This window comes from Symphalangus syndactylus, chromosome 22 (genome assembly GCF_028878055.3).
Source record: "Symphalangus syndactylus isolate Jambi chromosome 22, NHGRI_mSymSyn1-v2.1_pri, whole genome shotgun sequence".
Classification (NCBI taxonomy): domain Eukaryota; kingdom Metazoa; phylum Chordata; class Mammalia; order Primates; family Hylobatidae; genus Symphalangus; species Symphalangus syndactylus.
Window position 1 is genome coordinate 75,082,276 of NC_072444.2, and position 25,885 is coordinate 75,108,160.

Genomic DNA, 25,885 nt, shown 5'->3' on the forward strand with positions numbered 1-25,885 from the left:
TGCAACTAGTCTGCACTGAAGCGGTTTACATTAGAGAAAAAAAATATAATGATGTAAAATGGGTTTTTTCCTCCCTTTGGAAACTTCATAAAGAACAATTTTGTTCCGGCTCCTGGAGAAGAGTCTATTTCTGATTTAAAGAGAGGGAGAAGTCAGATGGCATGGGGGATGCAGCGAGGTCCTAGCGGGCCTTGGGGAGCTAACCCAGGGCTTGGCCTGGAGTGGCCAGGGGACGCCCAGCCCAGCCGGGCGGGACCTGGCTAGGCCCACTCAAAAATGGCTTGGGAGGCTGCTTGGGTTGGGAAAATGGGGTCCCCACGTGGTCTGGTTGGATGTGAAATCCACCATCACGGGAGTCAGCACTGTCTCGGTCACCGTCACGCCATGCGCACCTGCCAGCCCGCACCCACGCCAGCCCCTCCATCCCTCCCCACCATCCCTCCACTGTGCCCAGACAACCTGTGCCAACGCTGGGATTTAGCTTTCCCAGGCCTCCTGCGGGCCCAGGTCTCAGGCAGAGGCGCGTGCTGGCCAGGGGCGGGCCGAGGGCGTGGGGCAGATGGCGTCCGGCTGTGCCCGGCCTCCGGAAGGGCGGGTCTGGCCAGCGGCCGCGCAGGAAGCGCGTAGGAAGAGTGGCGCCTCAGCCACAATCGTAATCACCTTTAATCTCTTGCTCAAAATAACCCAAAGTCAAGGTAAGGAGGATTACAGGGCCTAAGAGCCCTTACCACAGGCACAGGGAGGAGGCTTCGGGGCCTGGGGCTGCCCCGGCTCTCCTGGGCCCACAGCTGAGGGCTGGAGGGCTGCGTGCACATGGGGTTCACGTGTGTGTGTGCATGTGTGTTTGTGGACACATGTATACTCACGTCCACCCACACACGTGTTTGTACACGTGAGCCCTCGTGTGTGCCAGGTTGTCTGTGTGTGTGTACAGATGTGTGTGCACAGATGTGTACACAGGGCGGGCGATTGTGTACATGAGTGCACAGGCCATGCTCACTGGGGCACTGGGCAGAGCAGGTGTCACTGAGGGCACCCTGTCTGGGCAGTGAGGCCTGGGGCTCTGGTGCGTCTGCGGCTAGGTGGAGGCAGGTGTGGGTGGCACGGGTACAGCTCAGAGCCCCCCAGACTTCCTCCTCATGTTCACACGTGCATGGGGGTCTGTATGTCTGGCATGTTGCATGCATGCAGGAAACACGCTCTAAGTGTGCACTGGTGGCCGACATCTCCAGGGCCTGGCTGGGCGCCACACTCTCTCCCCCTTCCTGGCTCACCTCGTTCCTCCCCTGCCCGCCCTTTCCCTACCACCATGCCCCACTCCCCCCATTGTGAGTATAAGAATCTGTGCATCAGACTCCTTGGGAGTGGTGCTGGAACACAGCCTCACCTCCCCACCCAGCTCTGAGCCCTCCTCCATCAGGCTGGGCAGCTTGTGTGATGAGGGAGGCAGGCCGTCCCCAGCCCAGTGTCCAGCCCTCACCTTCCTGCTGGGCCCCTGCCCCAGAGTCCAGGTGAGCAGCAGCCTGTCCTGTAGGGGTTCAGGGAGTCCTGCCCCACCCCCAGCCTGGCCTCACTGCCAATGTCCTGGGCAGGGAGATCTTCAGGGCGTGTGGGCGTGACTCCCCAGTGTGGCCAGTGCCCTGCCAGGAAGGAAGCGTGGGCCCGCAGCCCCTTAGGAGGCATGGATTTTGCCCCCTCTATGGCCCCCAGCTTTGGAGGAGTCCCAAAGTTTTTTTTTGAGATGGAGTCTTGCTCTGTCACCCAGGCTGGAGTGCAATGGCGCAATCTCAGCTCACTGCAACCTTTGCCTCCCGGGTTCAAGTGATTCTCCTGCCTCAGCCTCTCAAGTAGCTGGAATTACAGGCACACGCCACCATGCCCAGCTAATTTTTGTACTTTTAGTAGAGATGGGGTTTCACCATATTGGTCAGGCTGGTTTCGAACTCCTGACCTCAGGTGATCCACCTGCCTTGGCCTCCCAAAATGCTGGGATTACAGGCGTGAGCCACCATGCCCAGCCAAGGGGCCCCAAAGTTTTCATTCGGCAGCTCACTTTACAGCGGGGAAACTGAGGCACAGAGAGAGAAGGACTTCTCCGAGGTCACACTGTGAGTCAGCCCTGTGCAGCCTCCTGTCAGGGGCTGGGGGGAGAGGCTGGACGGTGCTGTGCTAGGAGGGGTTCGCGAGGCACCCTGGGTCTGGGAGTCCCCAAGGGCAGAGGCTGTGGACCTGGCACAGGAAACAGAAAAGCTGAATCACCTAGGAAGGTTCTGGACAGACCACAGGCCCCCCAAGGCCCTTTCCAGCTGGGCTCGCTCACTCAGTCATTCTCGATGTCCCACCAGCCTGTGCCCTCGCTGATGCACACTCACACCTGCCGCTGCACCCCGCGTCCAGTGATCGGCTCATTAAACGACGTTTCTAGAAAGGAGTACTGGCTGGCACGGAGGGTGGGTGTGGAGACCCCACATGGGCGTTGCTGTCCTGCACAGACCCAGCCCCAGCCCTGCTCCCCTCCTCAGCACACTTGCCGCCTCAGACCCAGAGGCTCGCATGGGCGTGGACCACAAGGCCCCAGGGAGGCCAGCAGGCCCGCGGCATCCCTCAGGAGGGCTGCTCCCCACTGCCTGAAAGGAACTCCCCTTCCTCTCAGCCCGTCTGCACCTGCTCCCAGGGCCTAGCCTCCTGCCTCAGGGAGACGCAGAGGTCGTGGCCCCTCTGGAATGGGCACCCCTCGGGTCTGATACCTCCAGCCCTCTGCAATGCCATCTTGCCCACACAGCTTTCTTGGATGCACGGAGGTTCTGTACTTGCACTGTCCAACAGGGTGGCCACAGGTCCCCTATGGCTCTGGAGTGCCAGAAACGTGGCTAGTAGCTGCTGTATTGGAACTCGTAGTTCCAGAACCTTCCATAAAACAAGCCAACTTGAACTGCGTAACTTCCGGCCTCTGCCTCATTGCAGCAGGTTTTCTTGGAAGGATCGCCAGCGGTTTCCATCCCCCTCGCTCACCTCCTCTTCCATCCTCAGCCCCACCCCATCCAGCATCCCCCCTCGGGCCCTCTGAGCCACTCTCATCAAGGCCACCAGCGACCTCTGCCCTGCCAGGGCCCATTTTTGTCTTGCTCAGCCTCTCAGCAGCCCTTGGCCCACGCAGCTGCCGGCTCCCTCCTGCCACCCTCTCCACTCCAGCATCCTAGCCACCGCCCTCTCTGTCCAGCCTCCTTCACCTTCACCCCGACTCCACATGTTCCAGGCCAGGTTGGGTCCTCACCGCCTCCTCTCCCCAGCACTCCCAGGGGGTCTTGTGCCCTGTGCTCTTGTCTCTGTGCAGCTGACCCTCGGTCTATCTTGAGGCCCTCAGCTGCCCCCGACTTGAATATTCTCCCCTGTCACGTCTAAGTGGCTACTCCAAACTCCTGTCCCCGCTGGCTTCTCACTGCCTCACCATCCACCTCATTCCCCCACCAAAAGTTGATGCCACATTCTGGACTCCTCTCTTTCCTCCCCCAACACCTGGTCCAACTCCAGCAGCATCTAATCCACCTGCAGAAGCATCTGGAATCACTCCACTCCCACCACGACCGCCGCCAAACCCACCTCCGGCGGGGACGACGCCCATGGCTGCACCTTGTCTCCTGGCACCCACAATCCATTCTCCTTCCACGGCTGGAGGGAGCCTCACTAACCACCAAGGTGGTCCTGCAGCCCCACGCAGCCCGGAGGGCATCCAGTCCTTCGCACGTGGAGGAGAATCCGGCCTCCAAACACGATCTCCAGGACCCACCGGATTGGCCTCCGCCCCTTCTCACTCCCAGTCCCCCAGTGCACGCCCCCTTCCTGGCTGAAGACCCTGCACCAGCCGCCCCTCTGCCTGGGAAGCTCCGGCTCCCTCCCATCATTCACTCCGAGATGCAGCAGCGTTGCCCCAAGAGCCCTCCCTGCTCTGCACCCCAAATTCACTCTCTGCACCCCAAATTCACTCTCAGCCCCCACCTAGTTTAAATCCTGGCACTTCTCTCTCCCTGATGTTCTGCTTGGTTATTTACTTTTAATTCATGTTGGAGCTTCTGCCACCGCAAGGGCAGGAGCTGTGTGTCCTGGTCACTGCTGTGGCATCCCAGGGCCGGCACGGTGCCCGGCAGCCAGGACTGGACAGACTCGAACCACGCTGCATGCGGGCTGGGACACGCCAGCTCTGCTTCCTCTTCTGTTGAATGGGAGTAAAGACAACTCCTCCCAGGGAGTTTGTGGTTTCTCACAAACATTAACTTCCTTTTGTACTTTTTTAAAGAGATGGGTCTCGCTCTGTTGCCCTGGCTGGAGTGCAGTGGTGCAATCATAGCTCACTGCACCCTTGGCCTCCTGGACTCAAGCCATCCTCCTGCCTCAGCTTCCCAAAGCACTGGGATTACAGGTGTGTGTCACCACACCCGGCCATCCACATCATGCTTGGTCAAGCCCATAGGAGCTGTTACCCCCTCAGGAAAGATATGAGGTGCACACAGGGGGTTAGGTGGTCCTAACCCTAACCCACAGGGGGTCCTGCATCTCAGCTTTGGGCCACACCCCACCAGGTCTCATCTGGTCTGTGCACGTCCCTACCAGCTTCAGTGTCTGATGCCCCTCACCCAGATGGAGAGAGGCCTCCACGTGCCCGGCCCTGGGCAGCCATAAGAGCACCACAGGCCACGTCATGGGACATGGGACCACGTGCCCTCCATGGTCTGGGTGGGAAGCCCCTCGAGTGAAGGGACTGGCCAAGGTCGCCTGGGCTAGTTGGGGAAATGGGCTCCCAGAACCACTGCATTCACTCACAGCCGATGGCAAGGTCTGCTTGTTGCACGGAGACCCCGGCTGTCCTGGAGGCATCTGCCCACCCACCGCCTGAGCCTACCACGCTTCCATCTTGGGACGGCTCTGCCTCCCACAGGCAGGGCCTGGAGGGTGATGGAAGGGGTGGCCAGCATACCCTATGTATAATCAGAGAGTGCTGATCAGGGGACAGACACGGAAGCCGGGAGAACAGAGAATGGGGTCAGACTTTAGGCCAGGTGACCCTGGAAATGTGCTCAGCTCTGGGCCTGTCTGGAGGGTGGAGAAGGGGCAGCAACCGCCAGTGGCCTCTGGAAACAGGAGCACTCCTGGGACCCAGTTGCTAAAGAGCTCTGTCCAACAAGCTGTGAAAGGTAGTGAGCCCCCCATCAGCAGGGGTGTTCAAGCAGGAGCTGGCGCAGAGGGCAGGGCTGTGGGGAGGTGGTGTGAGCGGGAATGCCCCCGACGGAATGAGCTGGCCACTTCAGGGAACGTTGAAGGTGGAGGCAACACTCAAAAGGACAGATTCTGAAGCATATTCGACCTCCTGAAGAAGCTCTCTCCTGGATGGGTGGAGGGCGAGCGGCTTAGCATCTGAGAGTGGGACCCACCCCCCTCGGACACCAGAAAAGACCCCGACTCCAGCTGGAATCTGCTGGGATTCAGGGCCAGGGGCCAGTGGGTCTACCGCCTGCCGTGCCCCCGAGACCCGGAGCAGGAGGGTCCATGTTCATCTCCTGGCCTTGCTCTGTCCACTGAAGATGGGTTGCCAGGCACTGGACATTTAGGAACCACGGGGCCCCTGAAGGGCTTACAGACCACAGTGGGGCCTGCAGGGAAAGAGGCGGCCTGGCTGGGCTAGGGAGGTGTGCGAGATGGGGGGTAACCAGACCACAGTGGGGCCTGCAGGGAAAGAGGCGGCTTGGCTGGGCTAGGGAGGTGTGCGAGATGGGGGGTAACCAGGCAGGGCTTTGGCAGGAGCTGCTGCTCGAAGGGCCCCAGCAGAGGAGTAGGAGTTAGGGGAGGATGGTAACAGGCATCCCAGGCAGAGGGAGTGTGTTCAAGCCATGGAGGCAGGAGGCCCCTCCAGGGAGGGTGGGGTGTCCAGGGCGCAGGCAGTGGTGGGCAATGCTGGCGGGAGGTGGGGCTGCAGGGGTAGCTGGGGGCAGGTGGAAGGGCTTGAGTGCTGGGATAGGAGCCTGTTCTTTAACCAGATCATCTCCCCTCCCTGGGCTTCTCTGCTCAGAAGGGGTGGGAGGAGAGAGTGCAGCATTGCTCCGAGAACCCTCTCCTGGGAGACCCTCTCCCCTCTAAGTACTGGAGTTGCTGGGAAAACTGGTCACAGCGGGAGAGGCCAGGCATCCAGGCCGGAGCCAGAGTCCCAGGTCTCCAATTCCCATCTCCGGGCCTCAGTTTCCCCATCCTAACATGAAATTGTTGAGCCAGACGCCTCCAAGGACTCTTGGGATTGTGTCTGGGGCCTGGTGTCTGCCCGGCTGGAGCCCTCATGACGTCTCATCATCAGCCTCACACACACTGCCCCTGCAGAGAACACCCCGCTGTCCCCCAGGGGACGATGGGGACAGTGCGTGTGAGGTGGGCAGCAAGTTCCTTCCGTGGCCTGTGTCATCACTAATGAAATCAAGAAATATGGTGGTTCCAGGCTTTTAAACTTCTTACGACTGGATTTGCATAATCACAACAGCCGTGCTGGGACGGGCGTGCGTCTGTCTAAAAATATTGTTCCTCGTCTCGATCATTTAAACCAAATGAGAGGCCAGGGCTGGTCTGGGGCCGGGGCCAGGGCTGGACTGAGGATTCTGCTGATGGAGCGAAGTTTCCAGCTCCAGGGGGAAAGGTGGGCAGAGGGCCAGACGTGTGGGGGAGGTGGGGAGATGGTTGGAAAGCTATAGATCGATAACTTTTCATCATTCCAATGTTTTGCCGATAGATCATGTTTACTGCTAACGTCTGCCTGCCTCTGCAGCTTGGCTCTCGCCCTGTCTGTCTCCCTGAGCTCTGCCGCAGAGCCCATGAGGCTGTGATGGGCATATCAGGGCAGTTGGGCCTCAAGCCGCAAGGCCTGCCATGGTGACCTGGCCCAGCTAGGAGCAGGTGGAGGGCCCGCCTGTGCACCTGCTGCGTCAGGGGACACAGAACCATCGTGGGCCAGGAGATGGTGTTGGCTCTGCCGTGCGCCTGCTGTGTGACCTTGGGCATGTCACTTAACCTCTCTTAGCCTCAGTCCCCTCATCTGTCAAACAGAGATCGTCATGGTGTCTGCCTCCCAGGGTTGTGGTGGGGGATGCATCACCAGTTACTTAAGGCTCCTGGCATGATGCTGGGTACAAGGGGGTGCCCAGTAGACACTCATTTCCTCCTCGGTAGGGGAGGGAAGGTCAGTGCAAGGCAGTATGGGAGACGGAGCCGCACGCTGGACACATGTGGGTTCTCCTTCAGCACAGTTGCCGGCCCTGGTGCCCACACGGGGGGGCCCATAGAGGGATCTCACCAGCTCTAGGGGCTCCCTCATGGCCCCCCAGACCCGGCCCTCTCTTCCGCTTCCTGCTCCCATCCTATCGTCCAGGGGAGGCTGGCGGGGGTTGCAGGCAAGGCTGGGGCTGGGAGGGCTGACTCGGCGGGGCTGGCTTCTGGGGACATGGCCACAGAGTTGGGTCTAGCAGGCCCCTGACCTCGGCCTTGCCCTCCAGGAGGCTGGGCTGGGGAGTAGAACGGAGGCGACCGCTGCCTACACCACGTCCCCACTGTGTAAGGACTCAGTGAGTGCTGGGGAAGGTCAAGGGGCTGTGGGAATGGTGTCGAGTGCCTGACGACCTTACCATGGGATCTTGGACCATCCACACAACTCATGGAAGCCACAGGGCTCCCCCTGGCCTGCCCCCAAGAGCAGGACACTCTACGAGTGTGCAACAGAGAAAAGCTCCTGTTTCCTCGAAGGTCTGCCGGTGTGCAGCGCCTCCCGCACGCAGAGCCCTCCCCAGGGTTCAGGGAGGCAAAGGTTAGTGTTACCTCAATTGGACAGATGGGGAAACAGAGGCTCAGCATGGGAAAGTCTAGCCAGGAAGTTGAGACTCCCCCACAGCAAGGCCCAGGAAGGCGGCAACAGCACTCCATTGCTACTTAAAAATGCAGATTCCTGGAGTGGGCACGGTGGCGCACACCTGTCATTGCAGCACTTTGGGAGGCGGAGGCAGGAGGACGGCTTAAGCCCAGGAGTTCAAAACCAGCCTGGGCAAATGGTGAGACCCCAACTTTACAAAAAATAAAAAAATTTGCTGGGTGTGGTGGTGTGCACCTGTGATCCCAGCTATTTGAGAGGCTGAGGCAGGAGGATCCCACGGGCTCACGAGGGCGAGGCTGCAGTGAGCCGTGATTGTGCCACTGTGTTCCAGTCTGGGTGACAGAGTGAGATCTTGTCTCAAAAAAAAAAAAAAAGAAAAAAAAAAAAGTAAAGGGGGTATAGCTCAGGGGTACAGCATTTGACTGCAGAAAAAAAAAGTAAAAATGCAGATTCCTGCCTCACCCCAGAATATGCAGAGGCAGGCCCCGGAGTGGGAGCCCAGGGCTGGGTGAAGCAGCCCCTCCCCAAGGCCCTGGCCCTGGAAGGTGGGGAAGGGGGTGCCTGGTCCCCTCTGCCTCCTCCCAACCAGAGTGGGGAGGGCTCAGGGCTGGGGCTGGGGCCCTGAGTGCTGCCTCCTGGGGTGCGCCAGGCTTATTCTGCTGTCCTACCTCTGGGCCCCAGCCCCAGGCTGCTCTGGAATTAATTAGAGACCCAAACATTTAATGGTCTGTTATGCTTCCATGGGGCATCTTTTAAATTAAAAAACATGATGTATGGCGCCGCTGGAGGGAGAAATCACTTTGCAATGGTTCCCTGCTCTGGCGCTGGCAGGGATGTGGGGTGCCGGTGGCTGGCTGGCCCCGGGAGAGGAGGGATGACCCTCTCCAGGAACACTGGTCCCCCTCCCGCCACCGTCGGAAAGCGCGTCGCTTAAGCCAGGCAAGGGTCTAGGTGTCCAAGGATGCCTAGCACTTTCCTCATCATGCCCTCATAACCCTGGCAGCCGGAAGTTCTATCTTTAGTCTGACCTGAATCTCTCCAGTTGCTTTCAGGGATGGCCGGTTTGAGATTGAAGGCAGAGAGGTGCTGCTTCTTCTCTTCCTAGTAGTACCCTGACCTCCAGGAGCCCCTGAGCTCTGGGAAAGCCTTTCTGATGATCTCAAGCTTGCAGATTCTGTCCCTGTTCTGACCTGGGGTCACAGCCTGGTGGTAGAACAGGACCTCCTGCTAAGACGCTGGAAGGACCCTTTAGGGGGGCTGAGGCCTGGCTCCCCTCTCCCCAGGCGCAGGTGCACAGGCGTGTGGGCGGTCTGCAAGCACAGATCCTGCCTCACAGCACCGTTACCACGATGACTGAATCTGTGTGTTTCCTGGCTGCTGTTAATTGTGCTAGAGATTTGGGGCATAGTTTTGCGGTGAAGGTTAGAAATGAGCAATTAGCCCTCAAATGTTAAACTAATAAGGGAAATAAATGATCAAGCAAAGTCTAGCCCAGGAGGTTTCAGCAACGGAAGATGGGCTGGGATGGGGCTGGGATGCGGCCGCCCCAGGCAGGGAGTGGCCTAGCCTGGTTTGTTCAGGGACCAAGATGTTTCCACAGTCGGAAGGGGTGCTATCTCCTGTCTGTTACTAGAAAGTTCTATCATAACCCCAGGGATGCTGACACAACATCGCGAGACAATTACTGTCCTACCGCCCAGGGCTCCTCGTGCCTCAAGATGACAGGGAAGGGATTTGCTGTCCCCGCGCCCATCAGCACCCGAGAGGCCTGTTACTCCCTCTGGAGGCTTCCCTGGCCCCACCAGCCCTCGCTCACGCAGTCACACCATTTCCACTCCCCAAGGCCACCTGTCGGGCACTGCATGTCCCGGGGACTGGTGTCCCGGCTGCCAAGGAACCTCAGCTGGATCTGGCTGAGCTGTGAAAATAAAAATGTGGGCCGGGCGCGGTGGCTCACACCTGTAATCTCAGCATTTTGGGAGGCCGAGGTGGGCGGATCACTTGAGGCCACGAATTCTAGAACAGCCTGGCCAACATGGTGAAACCCCATCTCTACTAAAAATACAAAAATTAGCCGGGCGTGGTGGCAGGTGCCTGTAATCCCAGCCACTTGGAAGGCTGAGGCAGGAGAATCACTTGAACCCAGGAGGCAGAGGTTGCAGTGAACTGAGATTGTGCCACTGCACTCCAGCCTGGGGGACAGAGTGAGATTCCATCTCAAAAAAAAAAAAAAAAAAAGAAAAGAAAAATGTGATGTATCTTGACCTCATCACACGGCCTCTCCCCGAAGCTTGTTCAGCGCTGTCCCCGCTGTGGCCTGAGCTCGCTTCCCAGGAAAGAGGTTTCTGCAGACAAAGCCAGTGCCACAGCCTGGAGACGCTTTTGCTTTTGACTTGCTTGTCATCAGCTCCATGGGGCATATTTCTCCCCACCGACACGGCCTTCCACCGCTTTGCGGCTCGGGGAACTCCACGCCATCCTGAGCCGGGACACCCGCCTCTGTCTACCAACCTCTTTACTGTTTGCATTCTTACATTTAACTGTCAGTCCACCTGCAAACTATTTTTCTGGTGTAAAGAAGGATCAAAATCGATTTTCTCCCTTCCCCCAAATAGGCAACAAATTGCCCTGACGCTATATTGAGTAATCGATTCCCTCGGGCTGATTTCTGGTGCTCCATCTCCACCCAGGCTGAAGCGTCTCCTGCCTCTCCTCCTACCCCCTGCAACCTTACGTGGCTCCCCAGGACCCTGGAGAGAGTCCTCACTTCTTAAAGGGGCTGACTGGGTGTCAGTGAGGGTCCTTGCTGTCTCTCAGCTCTCATTTTGCCATATAAGGCCGTGACTTGCCTGGGCTTCTTGCATTTTTGCTGACATGGTGTTTCCTCTGCCTGGGACATGAACCCCTCCCACCACCCCAATGTTCCCCCACTCAGTGGGCTTCTCTGTTCAGCCCCCAGGTTGGGGCTGGAACCTCCCGTCTGTAACCGGGGCTGCCTGTGCTTGCTCCGCTGTGACCCCACGCTGCCAGGCTCTGATTCCCATCTCCCTCCACCTGGAGTCCACCTTCTGCACCGAAAGCTTGGGGCAGGTAGGGCTGGAGCTGGGGTTTCCTTTCCAGGCACTGAGTAGGCAATGCATGCTGAATGAATTCAGGGAAATATTAACTCCATACCTGCCTATAAAGGAAGGCAACCAGGCCAGGCACCTGGCTCACGCTTATAATCCCAGCACTTTGGGAGGCTGAGGCGGACGGATCACCTGAGCTCAGGAGTTCCAGACCAGCCTGGCCAACATGGCAAAACCCCGTCTCTACTAAAAATACAAAAATTAGCCAGGCGTGGTGGTGGGGGCCTGTAATCCCAGCTACTCAGGAGGCTGAGGCAGGAAAATCACTTGAACCCAGGAGGCAGAGATTGCAGTGAGCTGAGATCGCACCACTGCACCCCAGCCTGGGCGACAGAGCGAGACTCCATCTCAAAAAATATATAAATAAAGGAAGGAAGGCAATCCGAAATTGGCATATGTCACGGTTTTCCTGGGATGGGCCCTGTGCATGTCTATTTCCCAGTATAATGGTGAATACATCCCCTTGTCACTCTGAAAGTATCCTATTTGGGGCAATAAATTGTCATATGGTCACCCTCTCACGAGGCCTCTATGTGGGACCATTTCTGCTATTTCTATTGATAACACCTCCCCTCTCTTCTTTTACCAATTTCAGCTCAATTTCAATCACCGTAACTCTATAAGAAGCTTCCATACCTGGCAGGAAAGACATCCTTCATCATTCTCCCTTTTCTGCATTTCTTTACTCTTGCCATTTGAATATTCATTCAGATGAACTTTTAGAATGATTTTATCTCACTTTGTAAAACTCGCCACGAGCCTGTTGATGGATGGCGTTAAACCTGTGAATTAATTCTGGAAAGACTTTCGGGTAATATTCCAACACAGCACATCTCACCACTCTTGTTTTCTTTGATATCTCTCAGGATAACTTTAGAGAGTTTTTCATAATGATCCTAAATTTCTCTTGTTGATTCATTCCTGGGAATTGGGAGGGTTTTGTTGTTTTATTGGTGCCGTTGTAAGTGGGGACCGTTTATTTAATTATGTGTCTCGACTAGCTGTTGTTAGTTCAGAGAAAAGTTATTGATTTGTATATGTTTGTTTGATTTCCAGCCCAGCACCTTTGTATTAAATTTTTATATTAAGTCATTTTTTTTCTCAGTTGCTTCTCCTGGGTTTCTAAGATCTTGAATCATATTGTCAGCAAATAATTACAATTCTTCCCTGTAGACATCCCATTTAATTCTATTTCGTGTCTTATTGCTACGTCCAGAATTTCTGGACAATGATGAAGGCATTGCTGTTTTTTAATATAAGTTTCTGAATGGGAATCATTAAAAAATCTCATCACCTAGAATGATTCTGGCTGTTGAACTGAGACAGATTCTTGACTTCGATAAAGACGTGTGTTTCTGGTTCTATTTCTAGCAGTTACTTTAAAATCTGAAATTGGCACTGGATTTTATCAAATGCCTTTCGTCATTATGAATGTGTATTCCAGCTGACCTGCGGACACTGTGTAGTTTATTAATAGATTTATCTAATATTAAGCCAACTTTGAATTCTTTGTATAACTTCTACATAATCATGGCTGATTCTTATCTCTGCGATATTCTGTGGAATTGGATTTCCTTGAGTGTCTTTGAGGCTTTTTCATCCAATATTCACAGGTGAGATCAGGGTGGGGTTTCATTTCCTGCAGGGTCTTGGCTGGTTTGGGGTTTGAGGCTGGCCTGGCTTCCTCCCCCAGCTCATCAAGCAGTGCTGCTGCTGCTGGAAGGCCCTGGCTCGGTGGGCTTGGCCCCCCTCCCCAGTGGATGTTTTCTGGAAAGTCCCACAGGCAATCACCACACACCGCTTTGTAAAGTGAATGATCATTTTCTCAAGTGAAATGTCACGCCTCATTTGTCTTCTCTGCTTTCCAGATTTTCACGATTCAGGGTCGGCTCAAAGTAGGGTGAATGACAGAGCAGCCTCCTCTGGGAGAACTCATGACTGCCTGGAAGGCGTCTGACGCAGTGGATTCGGAGATGGCATCTGGGAGGGGCTGGTCCCTGGATGGGGCTGCCAAGGGCCTCGGAGGGAGACCCCAGCTCCCTGCCCTTGAGGCTAGACCTGTGAGACCACCCCCGCCCACCTCCTGGGGCCTGCTGGTCTATGTGCCGGGGCATCCGTGCTCGCAGATGGACATCCCAGCAACCAATTGAGAGGGGAGGGCACAGAGAATACAAAATGAGTAAACTGCAATCTCAGCCCCTTCGGGACGGCCGTTCTAACATAGGAGAAAAGGAACAGACGCAGGAAGTAAATAGGGGCTCAAGGCAGGACTGCTAGGGCCGACCCTGTCTGCAAAAGACAGCTGCGTCTCTATGTCCCACCTGGAGTCTGCAGAGACCTTGACATCCCCTGCTGAGACGTAGGGTCTAGCTCAGCACCCCTGAATCTGGGCTGGCCTGAGATAGCCTTGACCAAGGCGCTGGTAGAAGCGAAGCCGTGTCCATCCTGGGCACAGCCCCTAGCTAGGCCGGCTGCCCTGCCTCCTGTGTCCTGGAAGCGGCCACCAGGTGAGAAAAGCAACTTTCCCAGTACTCTGCTGTGAGAGCTGGGTGGTGGGGGGTGTGGTCCCATCAAGACCGAGAGGCCAGGGCCATGGCACTGGCTTGGGAGTGAAGGAGCCGCTGCTGAGCAGAGGTGAACCGCCCCGCTGAGCCCTTCCAGTGCCTGACCCAAGAACCCTGAGCAAAAGAAGCCGGCACTGAGCCCCGGGGTGCAGGACTTTGTGGGGCAGCGGAGGATCACTGAGTCAAGCCAAACCCAAGTCCTCAAGTAAGAGGGAGTGGGTGGGGAACCCCAGGCCTCCTCCAAGCTCACGTTCCCCATCCACCACAGGGGGCCGAGCTCTGGCTCTAAGAATCCACTGGAGAATTAGAGGGCTCCTGGCAGTGAGTTGAGCAGAGGGCCTCTGTGCAGTGTGAGGGCCAGAGGAAGCCGGCAGTGGCAGCTCCTCGGGGCAGAAGGAGCTGGGCTTTAAGCTGAGTTTGCCTCCTGCTCCCCAGCTGGGTGATTTGCAGAATGTCCTTAACTTCTTTGAGCCTCAGTTTACCTTTCTGACAAATGGGGCCACTGATAGCCACTAATGGGGCCATCATGAGTGAGATGTGATGGTGTTTGTGAACATGCTGGGCACACGGAGGAGCTGGTGTGAAACTCCCCTTTCCCGACAGGAGCTGGGACCCGGGTAGGGCTGGACCCTCCCGCTCAGTTCCTGATACTCACAAAACTCTGGGTCTTTCCCAGCCTCTGTTTTCTCTCCTCCGAAAACTGAAAATACTAACATCACCCTGGGGTTCCTGGAGGGGGGAACGTGAGAAAACACATGTGCTGGCCGGGGGCGGTGGCTCACGCCTGTCGTCTCAGCACTTTGGGAGGCTGAGGCGGGCGGATCATGAGGTCAGGAGATCGAGACCATCCTGGCTAACACGGTGAAACCCCGTCTCTACTAAAAATACAAAAAATTAGCAGGGCGTGGTGGCGGGCGCCTGTAGTCCCAGCTACTCAGGAGGCTGAGGCAGGAGAATGGCGTGAACCCGGGAGGTGGAGCTTGCAGTGAGCCGAGATCGCGCCACTGCACTCCAGCCTGGGCGACGGAGCCAGACTCCATCCTAAAAAAAAAAAAGAAAACACATGTGCTGTGTGCTGCCCAGGGCGTGAAGTGGTCCGCAAAGCCGTTGGTGGGATTTGCGTGGACAGAAGAAAAGGTGGGGGTCTGAGAAAAGCCCAGGAGGTGCCTCCAAACCAGGGGACCCTGAGCGCTGGGGCAGCGGCTTTCTGCGAGGGAAGGTGGCCAGGACCCTGAGTGAGGAGGACTGGGTGCCCGTGGGCAGCTGGCTTCTGCCTGCCCAGCCAGTTCTGCAAACCCTCCGTGTCTCAGAGCCTATCAAGAATCTCTCTAATAACACAGCAAACATTAATTACAGCTGAAAGGCCGCAGAATGTGGTTGGTCTGAAAGAGGCTGCCCCTTGTTAGTGAGCCTCTGGGAAGGATGCAGGCAGGGCTGGGCTCCCTCCGCAGGGGCTAGTGTGGTGGCGGGGGGATGGGGAGCAGGGGCTGCTCCCAGGGCTACGGTGCAGACCACAGGTCCTGGGGGAGACCTTCTGTTCTCACCCCTGTTTGGCTCCCTAAAGGAAAGACTGTCTTCGCAACCTGGAGCAGGAGAGGCAGAAAGAGAGGCCCCTGGGTGGGGCAGGAAGGTCTGGGATCCAAGTCCAGCCCTGCCTCCCAATGGCTCTGGACGGAAAATGGTCCATGCAAAGGGGTGGAGCTTGGACCTCTCGGCCTCTCTCAAACCCCTCCCCTGCACACAGGGTGGAGAGAAGGCCCATTCCCTGGGCATTCACAAGTCCAACAGACCGCAAATAAGGACTAGGGGAGGTAAGGCACAGTGGCTCACACCTGTAATTCCGGAGCTTTGGGAGGGCAAGGTGGGAGGATTGCTTGCGTCCAGGAGTTCAAGACCAGACTGGGCAACAAAGCAATACCCCATCGCTGCAAAAAATAAGAAAACAGCTGGGCATGGTGACACATGCCTGTAGTCTCAGCTGCTCGGGAGGCTGAGGCAGGAGGATTCCTTGAGCCCAGGAGGTGGAGGCTACAGTGAGCCATGATCACACCATCGCACGCCACCCTGGGTGACCAAAAAAAGACTACTGGATAAGGCCAAAGCATCCAGGCAGACAGAATATTGGAAGGGAGTGGAGTCCTTGAGTTGAATGAGGAAATGAAGGGAAGCCCCTTGAGTGGGGCTTGGGGGGGCAGCCCAGGACTGACCACAGGGGCATCCCACTACTGAAGGTCCCAAGACTTCCTCTCCCTGCCCCTCTCATGGAAAAAAGAAAAGGGAGGATTCAGCCCTAGTTTCTTGGCCCCTGGAAACATCTGAACTTTAGGAGATACCCCCACCAGAATAAAAGCCTCAGGAGATACTCCCACCAGAATAAATGCCTCAGGAGATAACCCCATCAGAATAAAAGACCTTGTCTCATCATTTCTAGCTACCCCAGGGAGAAGAGCAAGATTGCATGGTGGAGAGGCCTGGCTAAAGCTTGAGGACTCACACTCACCGTCTCCACCCTCCTCGTGTGCTCATTCATCCTTCATTCTCACAATCATTCATTCACTCAGTATTTATTGAGTGCTTGGGGGTGGGCAGGGAAGGAACCAAGATGGACGGAACAGGGTTGCTGTCTTCATGAATCACAGAGGCTCTGAGTGCTGAAGAGAACATGAGTGATGGAATCCCACAGCCCGTCCCTGATGCTGGACACCGATCCTGTTGCTTGGTGCTGTGCACCCCTGGGCAAGTGGCCCACCCACCCTGGGCTTCAATCTTTGTGCCTGTAAAATGACCCTGGGAGGACTAAATAAAAGGACACATGATGGGAAGAACCCAGCCCGGCTCCTGTCTCAGCAGACATGGGTCCCCTGTGGAAGAATCGGGACGTGCAGGGGAGAGTTCTGGTGGAGGAGGCATCCCAACCCGCCTGTGGGCCCTACTGGTAACAGCTGGGCTCATGTCCCACCTGAGGCTGGGACGACGGCCCCTCCCCTCTTCTCCAGGTGACACCCTTGCCGTGCCTCTGGCTGTCACCTCCCACCTGCTCACCTGTCTGTATCCAGGAGGTAGGGGGAGAAGGGACTTGGGGGCCCTCCCTGGGCAGAGCCTGGGCTAGAAGCGAGTGGCTGGCTAGCTCTCCCTGGAGGCCTGGGTCCCCTCTGCAGCAGCCGCCACACCCCAGGGGATCCAGGGACCCCGGGGAGCACACACTGATGGGTGTGAGGCTTCAGGGGAGCTGGGCCGGCTTGGCCTTGGGGCGGGACTTGGCGTGGTGTCGGGCTGAGCGTGCTGCCAGCATATGTCTGAGCGGGCACATTTGGCAGGGTCCATATGCTGACTGCTATAAATAGATCTTCTCATTTAGGCTTCAAAGGGCCAAGGTGAGGAAGAACTGACAGGGTTTGGAGAGGCACCGTGCAGGCATGGCTGCAGCTCTCGGCTTGGGGTGGGGGCACCACCCAGAGACCCACAGTGGCTCACGTCCCCATCCCAGCACGGTGGCCGGGACAGAGCTTGGGTGCGGTGGCCACAGGGCAAGGAGGGGTCAGGCCCGTGGCGGATGGGGACCTTGGAGCCCTGCGTTCTCCAGCCAAAGACCTGCTAGGCCCTGGGAGAGAACAGTGTGTGTGTGTGAGTGTGGTTTTTGTGCAAGTTGTGTATTTGCGTGTGAGTGTGATTTTGGGTGACAGTGTACTGTGTGTGTGATTTTTGTGTATTGTGAGTGTGATTTTTGTGCGTATTTGTGAGTGCGAGGGTGTATTGTGTGTGTGTGATTTTTGTGCGAGTGTGTATTGTGTGTTTTTGTGCGAGTGTGTACTGTGTGTGTCTGAGTGTGACTTTTGTGTGAATGTGTACTGTGTGTGTGCGCATGCGTGGGCATGTTCTCTGGCCCCTCCAGCCATGGGTCTACCACTTGCCCCGCCCCACCCTTTCCCGACGTGCACACACAGACATGCACACATGTGTTACACACACGAGCGTCTAATTACTGCCTCACAGCAGGCAGGCGTCCGACAGCTGGGGCAGCCAGAGGACATTTCATTTTCAGTGAAGCTGACAACACTGGAAACCACCCAACTGGGGTGTGAGTGCACCCTCTCAGGAGTCACTTAGTCAGCCGGCCCGGCCCGGGAGGGAGGCCTGTGTTCTGCTCCCACCCCACCCCCGCTCCGCCTCACACCTGCTGCCCTCCCTCCGTCCCGTCTGTCTAGCTCCTGCCTCTCTAAGGCTGCACCGACCTGGCAGACACACGCACCTGTCACCGGCCTCGCCTGCGCCCTGTCCCATCCCACTGTCTCCTCTCCTCTCCACACCACCAGGGCCCCCCGCCAGCTGCCAGGAGCCCCAGCACCAGCTGTGGGCAGGATTCTGGCCAGGCAGCCTCCCTCTGGGAGTCATCGGCCTATTCCCTGGGTTCCTTCTTCCCTAAACACAGTGCCTGGCCCCTGCTGCCGGCCAAACTGCCTGCACTCACCAGGTTTTGGGGTGTCAGGGTCACCTGCTCCCCCTCCCTAATCCTGGCCTCTGCCCACTTCTGGAAGACCCCTCTTTGATCCCCAGCCCAACCTTACTCAGGGACAGAATCACCCTCTGGGGTGCAGGGCTGGGCTGTGACACCTTGTTCTGCCTCCTGGGCTGTGCCCCTCCCCACAGGGGCCTCGCCTGGGCCATGCCTGGCATGGTGGGGAGGGGGCTGGCACCTGACATCAGGGCAGGGCCAGTGTCCACTGTGAGGTAAGGAGATGAAGGTGATGATGCCCTCAGAACTTGGCAAAGAGGCTGACACAAGCCAAAAGGGGTACCAGGGGTGCAGGAGGGGAGGTGGGTGTGAGGCACAGGTGACCCTGACCTTGATGAAGGGGCAGTGGTGGCCATGAACCTGCGAATCCACGGAGAAGAATCAGGTGAGACACACCCGGCCGCTGTGACAGGCCCTGGGGGGAGTCGTGTTCATGGGGACCCGGCCTCCGGCAAGGCTGTGGTCAGTGATCACTTATGCTTGAGTCCCTCAAAGGGCCGGGGTTCCCCAAAGGGGGTCCGTGCGGGGGTCACAAGCTCTGTCCTCACCTGGTTCTACCTGTGAGCAGCAGTTTGGATGAAATTTGAGAGTTTGCAGGAGGGTCAGGACCAAGACCCAAGCCTTCCCTCCTGCTGGACTGATTGAGGGTCAAATTCATCTGCACAAGTCACACAGGGCAAAACTCACACTCACGTAGCCAGCCAGCAGGGAGGCGGGGCCACACGGCACCTCAGGGAACAGAAAGACCAAGAGCAAGTTCAAGGGTAAACACGGCCACCTGAGAAGGCAACGCGGGCTGACTTAATAGAGATATGTTAGGTAGAATAGAGGAGGTGATCTGGTTCTGCCCAGCACTGCTTAGCCACGATGAAGGGTTTGGTTTCAGACCTCTAGGGAGATCATAAATGCTCATGCTGACATTGCACCCACCACGCACCAGACACTGAGCTAGAAACTCTGCATATATTAACATGTTGGATACTTGTGGTAACCCTGTGACGTCTGTGCTGTTATTTCCATTTTACAGACGAGGTGCAGACATGTTCATAAACTTGCCTGAGTTCCCACAGCAACTAAGTGGGGGCCGGAGCCCAAGCCAAGACAGCCTGGCCCCACAGCCCCTGTGACTAACCACATCCCACGTGGCTTGCAGGTCAGCGTGGGCATGTTTCCGGGAGAATGAGTGGCCTCGATGGGAGGGAACACAACGTCAGCTCACCCAAAAAAAAGTGGGAGGAGATGGGGTGTCTGGCTAAGGGAAGGGGCGTCAGGTGCACTGCAACCTGCAGAGCTGCCTACAGCAGAAGGCTCCCCCACCCAGTGCAGGCACTGCACGTGGCGACTCCTCATCCTCCCAGAGACTTCTCCACACCTGACAATGAGAGCGGGACCCAGTACGCAGTGCTGGAAAACAACTGGGCAACATCTCACCAAGGCAAAGATGCTCGTGGCCCACGAGCCCAAGCCCCAGGCCGGGGCGCAGCCCTGGAGGAGCTGGGAGAGCTGCCCAAAGGTGTTCCTAACAGCACTGTTTATAATGGTGACAGGGCGAACACCAGATGTCCATGAGAGAGTGGACCAGAACCTTGTGAGGCATGGGCCCGGTGGAGTACTATGCAGCAGTGAAAAAGAAGGAACCACAGAGCCATGTGCACAGAGTGGATCCCACTCACAAATATGCCTCCCAGCCAACAATCAAGCTGTCCAAGATACCTGCTGTACCACACCCCATATCCAAAGCGTCAGAGCCTGCAAAAGCGTATTACATAGGTGTTTGTACAAATATGGTCAAAGCATAAAAAATGTGTCACAATAACGTTGTGGAGGTCTGTCGCGCAACACCATAAATCCACTGAACACCACTGAACCGCGTGCTGAAATGCGTAAGGTGGCGAATTTTATGTATATTTGACCACTATGAAAAAAATTTTTTCTGAGATGGAGTTTCACTCTTGTCACCCAGGCTGGAGTGCAGTGGTGCGATCTTGGCTGACTGCAACTTCCGACTCCTGAGTTCAAGTGATTCTCCTGCCTCAGCCTCCCGAGTAGCTGGGATTATAGGCGCCCGCCACCACACCTGGCTAATTTTGTGCTTTTAGTAGAGATGGGGTTTCACCATGTTGGCCAGGCTGGTCTTGAACGCCTGACCTCATGTGATCTGCCCACCTTGGCCTCCCAGAGTGCTGGGATTACAGGTGTGAGCCACTGTGCCCGGCCAAAAAAGTTTTTAAAGAGAAAGAGGGATATAGGATCTAGAAGGGGAAGCTTTCAGTGCACAGGGACTAAGCTGGGAAGGGGGTGGGTATTTAGGTATTCATCGTATTACTCCTTAGGTCATTGATTGTATTAAATATTTTATAACTTTAAAATATTTATAAGGGATTTCTTAAATATTTGAGACATCTTAAATATTTTATAATCAATTTTAAAATGTTTTAGAAAGCAATGGGCTGCCATGTAAGACTGAGCTCCCCATTAGTGGAGGTATACAAGGAGAGGCAGGACACCAGAGACAGCATTAAAGTACTGGAGTGGAAGTTGGACTGAAAAAGTGGCTCCTGTGCAGGCGCGGTGGCTCGCACCTGTAATCCCAGCAGTTTAGGAGGCCAAGGCAGTCAGATCATCTGAGGTCAGGAGTTCGAGAACAGCCTGGCCAAAATGGTGAAACCCTGTCTCTACTAAAAATACAAAGCTTAGCCAGGCGTGGTGGCAGGCACCTGTAATCCCAACTACTTGAGAGGCTGAGGCAGGAGAATAGCTTGAACCCAGGAGGCGGAGGTTGCAGTGAGCCGAGATCGTGCCACTGCACCCCAGCCTGGGTGACAGAGCGAGGCTCCATCTCAAAAAAAAAAAAAAAAAAAAAGTGGTTCCTAAATTGGGCTAGCTGTGAGGATGACTCATGAACTTTAGAAAAAGAGGCTTCCAAGACATAACTCTGCTGGTCCTGATCTGGTAAGTCTAGGTAGGGCCAAGCACCCGTACTTGTTAATGTGCCCACTTCTCCAGCTGGACAACCTGTCTGGTCTAAGCACTGTTTCTCTAGTCCCAGGGACCAGGCCTGGGCCACCTGGGCCCCCGACCAGCTCAGCCATTCCCAGGGCTGGGGCAGAAGACCGTCCACTTCGCACCTGTTGTAGTAAAGGATGGGATGTACCCACCCCAGAACGTTCCAGGAGCCGTAAGCCAGGGGCCTCTGGCAGTGAGTCACACAAAAGCTCCCATGGCACAGATGGAATCACTGAAGACCAGAGAGGGGAAGGGAGTGTCACAGAATCACGGGGGACCAAGGGAGACTTGAGCTTGGGCCTTCTCGTTCCCTTCCAGGACCTCCCTGTGCCATGGGCAGGGGTACTGATTGGCTTCAAAAACTCCTGGACAACAGATGGTGAGCGATGGTTTTGGGGGCAGTCCCTTCCTCAGAACACCCTCTTTGACTCTGACAGGCCTGGCTTCCTCTGGGCACTGAGGAAACACGTGATGGACTGAGCGTGGTGGGCTTGGCAGGTGCGTAACTCGATGCCCTGCAAATGGTGCCCATGAGAAGCCGAACCTTCATCTCACAGGCTGATGGCTTTAAGGCCCCAGCTGTTCTTCTTCCAGCCGACAAGGCGTTTAAAGCACCTACTATGTGCCAGGCACCATGCACTGTCCAGCAAGTTCGCTGCCTTGTGTGTGCCAGCGTGCCTGGAGTCACATCAAGAGATGCTCCCAATATTGGCCTCTGCCCCCTGAGAGCTTGACTCGCACACTTAGGCCCTGAGAGGGAAAGGGATTTCCCCCGAGTTACACAGTGAGGTCATCTCTCTCTAAGGTGACACCCCTGTACCTCCCTCACATCAGGCCTGGTTGGGCAGCCAGGAGGAGGGTGAGTGAGTGATCAGCCATGTAACTGCCTCCCACCGGCTCTTCCTCCCCCAGTGCAAGTTGCTAAATCTCTCTGTGCCTCTCAGCTACCTCACAGGGATGAGAGACCTCATTACAGTAATGCCAGATAGCTTTTATCCAATGTTTAATTTTGCAACTGCTGACACATGTTTATTTAAACATGTTATTAAACACATAGAGACACTATGACGTGGAGAGTCCTCTGATCATTCTCATTTTCCAGAAGAGGAAACTGAGGCACAGAGAGAGTGCAAGGGACACGTTGGTAAGGGACACAGCTGGGACCTGGGCCCAGGCAGGATGGGTGTGGGGCTGCCTCTGTACCAGAGGCCACACACAGTCATCGGAGCATGCAAGGTCTGCTCACTAATTAGTAGTTGTTACTTTAGACAATAATACAATGATGTTCCATGTTACATAATGAAAGTAAGAGCTTACACTGTGGAAGAGAGATCCAAGTACTAGGTGCGGGGTGTGGGGGGTGTCGGCTGCTGGGGGGAGGAAGGGATCCCACCACAGGAAGGGGAGAGAGGTGGTCTCCAGGGCCTGAGATGCACTGGAATAGGAAGGAGCTTTTAAGGAGCTCAGAAAGGCATCACAACCTGCTGAGGTTCTTGGCACACAAGCTGGCGCAAAGAGCCATCTGGTCTACCACCTGCCTGGTTAGATGGGGCCCGGTTATTGAAGGCGGTTTTCCATTCATTCATGCCACAAACCTGCACGCTGGTTCCCTGGCTCATGGCCTCGGTGTTCTGTGCTGTGCCTGGGTGGAGGCTGGGAACCCATTCCCGAGGCTTGTTGGGGCATAGCTGGCTGCCCCTTTCCCGCAGCTGTATGGGCCTCCTGGCGGGTGTGAGCCAGCAGGCCTCTGGGAAGATCAAGAGCAGGCAGAGGAAGCCTGGGGCCCACTGTGAGACAGACGTCTGCCCCCCGGCTGTTCCCATCTTCGTCTTCCCACTGGAGGAAAGGCAGAGACCTGGACTCCATCCAGGCTGGGCCTGAGTGCAAGGATAGTGGCTTCCCTGGGACGGGGAAAATGGGCAGAGGGTGGGGTTTAAAAGGAGAGGTGTCTGGCTGGGACATCTCCAGGCAGCATCAGGCTCGCAAGGGACACTGTGCCAGGATGCTGTCAGCTGAGTCTTATTTCTGGGCTGAGAAAGGGGAACCCAGGACATGGAGTGCCGGGTGGTTGGGGCTGGGGTTTGCAGAGGAGATGGTGGGGGAGGCCCCCACCTGAGTGCCAGTGGCTGGTGCTGGGGCTTGCAGAGGCGGTGCGGGGGGAGGGTTTGTAGAGGTGATGGTGGGGAAGGGTTTGCAGAGGTGATGGTAGGGGAGGCCCCCCCACCTCCTAGCCGTTTGCTCCTGGCCTGATCCCAGTGTTCGAACCCCGCCATTGGGGGAGATTCCTCTGGGCCCTGTTATATCTTTGGTTTTCAAGAAGACGCCAAAGGTCTGCCAACAGATCTGGAAAGGGCAGTGTCCTCACAGAATCAGTCTGTGGCCCCATCCAAACTCGGCTCCTCCTTCTGTCAGTTGAGGGAGGGAGGGAGGGAGGGCACTGCGAGGGCTGGGAGGCTTGGGGAACAACAGTGCCATCTCTAAGACACAGGGGTCTCCAGGGGTGGGTGTGTCCAGAGGGCCCTGGCTGCGGAAGAGGGAATTAGACGCGGCTGCCTAACCCAGAGCTGGTTCTGTTGGCGGGCGGGGCCCTGTTGGTGGGCGGGGCCCTGTTGGTGGGCGGGGCCCTGTTGGTGGCTTGGGTCCTGTTGGTGGGCGGGGCTCTGTTGGTGGGCGGGGCCCTGTTGGTAACCCCTGGGGGTGGAGATGGAGGCACTCATTCAACCCCGGATGTGATGCAGGCGGTCAGGACCCTGGACAGCTCCGGGCTGGTCCCAGACACTCTTGGGGGCAAAAAAAGAGGAAGCTCACGTTTCCACCCTGCTGTGCATCCCAATCTAAGAACCCCTGGAGTATGGCTCCGCGGAGGTGAGATTCTCAGGAAGAGAAATGAGGGCAGAGGCCCAAGACCCTTCTGTCCAGGATAGGATGCCAGAGAGGCCAGAGCTGAGGTCCACAAACCAACGAATGGGCGAGAGGGAATCAACCAACACGGCCAGGGAGGGGGGCCTTTCTGGAGTCCTAGAGTGGCTCCATCATTAACTTTAGCGTGACCGAGGACCTCAGCTTCCCCAGCCAGAACACAGATGGAACAGTCTCCAGGTGGGGTGACCGCACATCCTGGTCCGCCCTACTGTCCCGATGTCACTACAAACGCCGCCTCTTTGTACTCTCAGAAGTGCTCTGGTTTGGACACTAAATTACATGGTCGGCGTCTCTCTGGGCACCCTTTGCATTCAAAGCATGCTAATGATTTCCTCATATTTCAACTTTTAGCAAGAAAGGCTTTCAGCCAGGACCAAGGAGAGGCCCTGTGGATAGGTCAGTCACCCCCGATGCTACTTCCCATTCTCCAGTCAGGCCCACTGAGGGTGACCCACTCTCCCTTCTTCCCACAAGGTACTGTGGCCCCAGGGTGTCCAGAGGAATGAGTGGCCAAGACCTTTCATTGGTCCCTATTCTCCTCTTCCTCCTTTACTAATTGAACTCCAAATTTAAGCTGGACCCACCTAAATACTACATTTCTAGCTTCCCTTGCAGGTAGGACCACATTCTAGCCAATGGGACGTGAGTGGAGTTGAAGTGTTCCACTGGTGAACGACTCCCTTAAAAGGAATGGGCATGCATGCTCCTTGCCAGCTGGGATGCAGATGTGATGGTGGGAGCGGGAGCAGCCACCGTGGTTCCAGACATGCAAATTGCAGGTGATGGTAACACAGCCACCCTACCAGCCCTGGGCCCTGACTTCTGGCTGTTTGTGAAAGAGAAATAACTTCTATCTTATTTAAACTACCGTTCTTCAACAGCTTGTCCTACCTAATACAGATGAGAGGCTTCTCGCTCAGATGAGCAGATTACAAGGGAGGAGGCCTGGCACAATCTGGAGGTACTCTGTGCATATGGGGAAGGGAGGAGAAGCAGGACTACAACTTCCTCCTCCCCTGCAATCTGTCCCTGACATGCCCAATTTTCTTTATCCCACCCTGGCACCACAGCCCCACCCTGGCCGTCCCTATACGCTGCACATGCCACGCGAGGTGGAGACGCCACTGTTTCTGCCATCTCTCATACCCCAAAGCACCCTGTGCCCCTCTAAGTTCCACGCACTCTTCCTTCCTAGAAGGCCACTCTGATCTGTCTGATTCTCTGAGGTCTGCATGCATGCACTGTTCCTCTCTGGGAGGGTCAGGGCCCCCCATGAACCACATCCCCAGCCAGGCCTGGGCTCCCAGGGGCACAGCTAAGGCTCCAGCTTCCCCCACACCTTCCTCTGAGTGGAGCACACAGTAGGACCGTAGCATGTGCTTGCAGACTGGGCACACTGCCTACCTCCACCTGCCCCTTCCTGGGTGTCCCAGAGTCTCAGCATGTCAGCTGAGCAAGCCTGGAACTGCAGCCCACTGAGGTGCTCATGGCATCTCAGGGCCATGCTGCAAGCGGCCAGGCCAGGATGCTCCAACGTCCTGAGCAGCCTAAGCTAGGGCAGGCAGAGAGCCCCACGGACTGCTCCAGGTGCCTGTGATCTCCATGCAGAGAACAGCAAGGCTGCAATACTGGAGTGTGGGCGGCTCTCCTGGGCTCCGGCTCCGGGCAGATGCACGGCCCCTGTCTGCCTCTATTTCCTGCGTGCGGCGGCACCGCTGACACCCATTGCTCAGGGCTGTGGTGTTACGGAGAGGCTGCATCTAGAAGGTGCTCAGTAAATGTGTCCTTCTCCTTCCACGCCTTTCCCCCTCCTCCCTCCTGCACACTCTGGCAGAGAAGCAGCTCCTTGAGCTCT

At 56.5% G+C, this 25,885-nt stretch overlaps 1 protein-coding gene across 3 annotated transcripts in view; it reads right to left on the minus strand.

Annotated features, from left to right (window-relative positions):
* ELFN1 (extracellular leucine rich repeat and fibronectin type III domain containing 1) overlaps nt 1-25,885 on the minus strand; it is an 81,704-nt gene that overhangs the window by 4,952 nt on the left and 50,867 nt on the right. The window contains exon 1 of one of the 3 annotated variants that reach the window (XM_055261151.2): nt 460-576. The exons of the other annotated variants lie outside the window; for them this stretch is intronic. The gene's annotated coding sequence lies outside the window, so the exon portion shown is untranslated. Of the gene's footprint in view, nt 1-459; nt 577-25,885 lie in introns of those variants that run through there. 3 annotated transcript variants of the gene reach the window in all.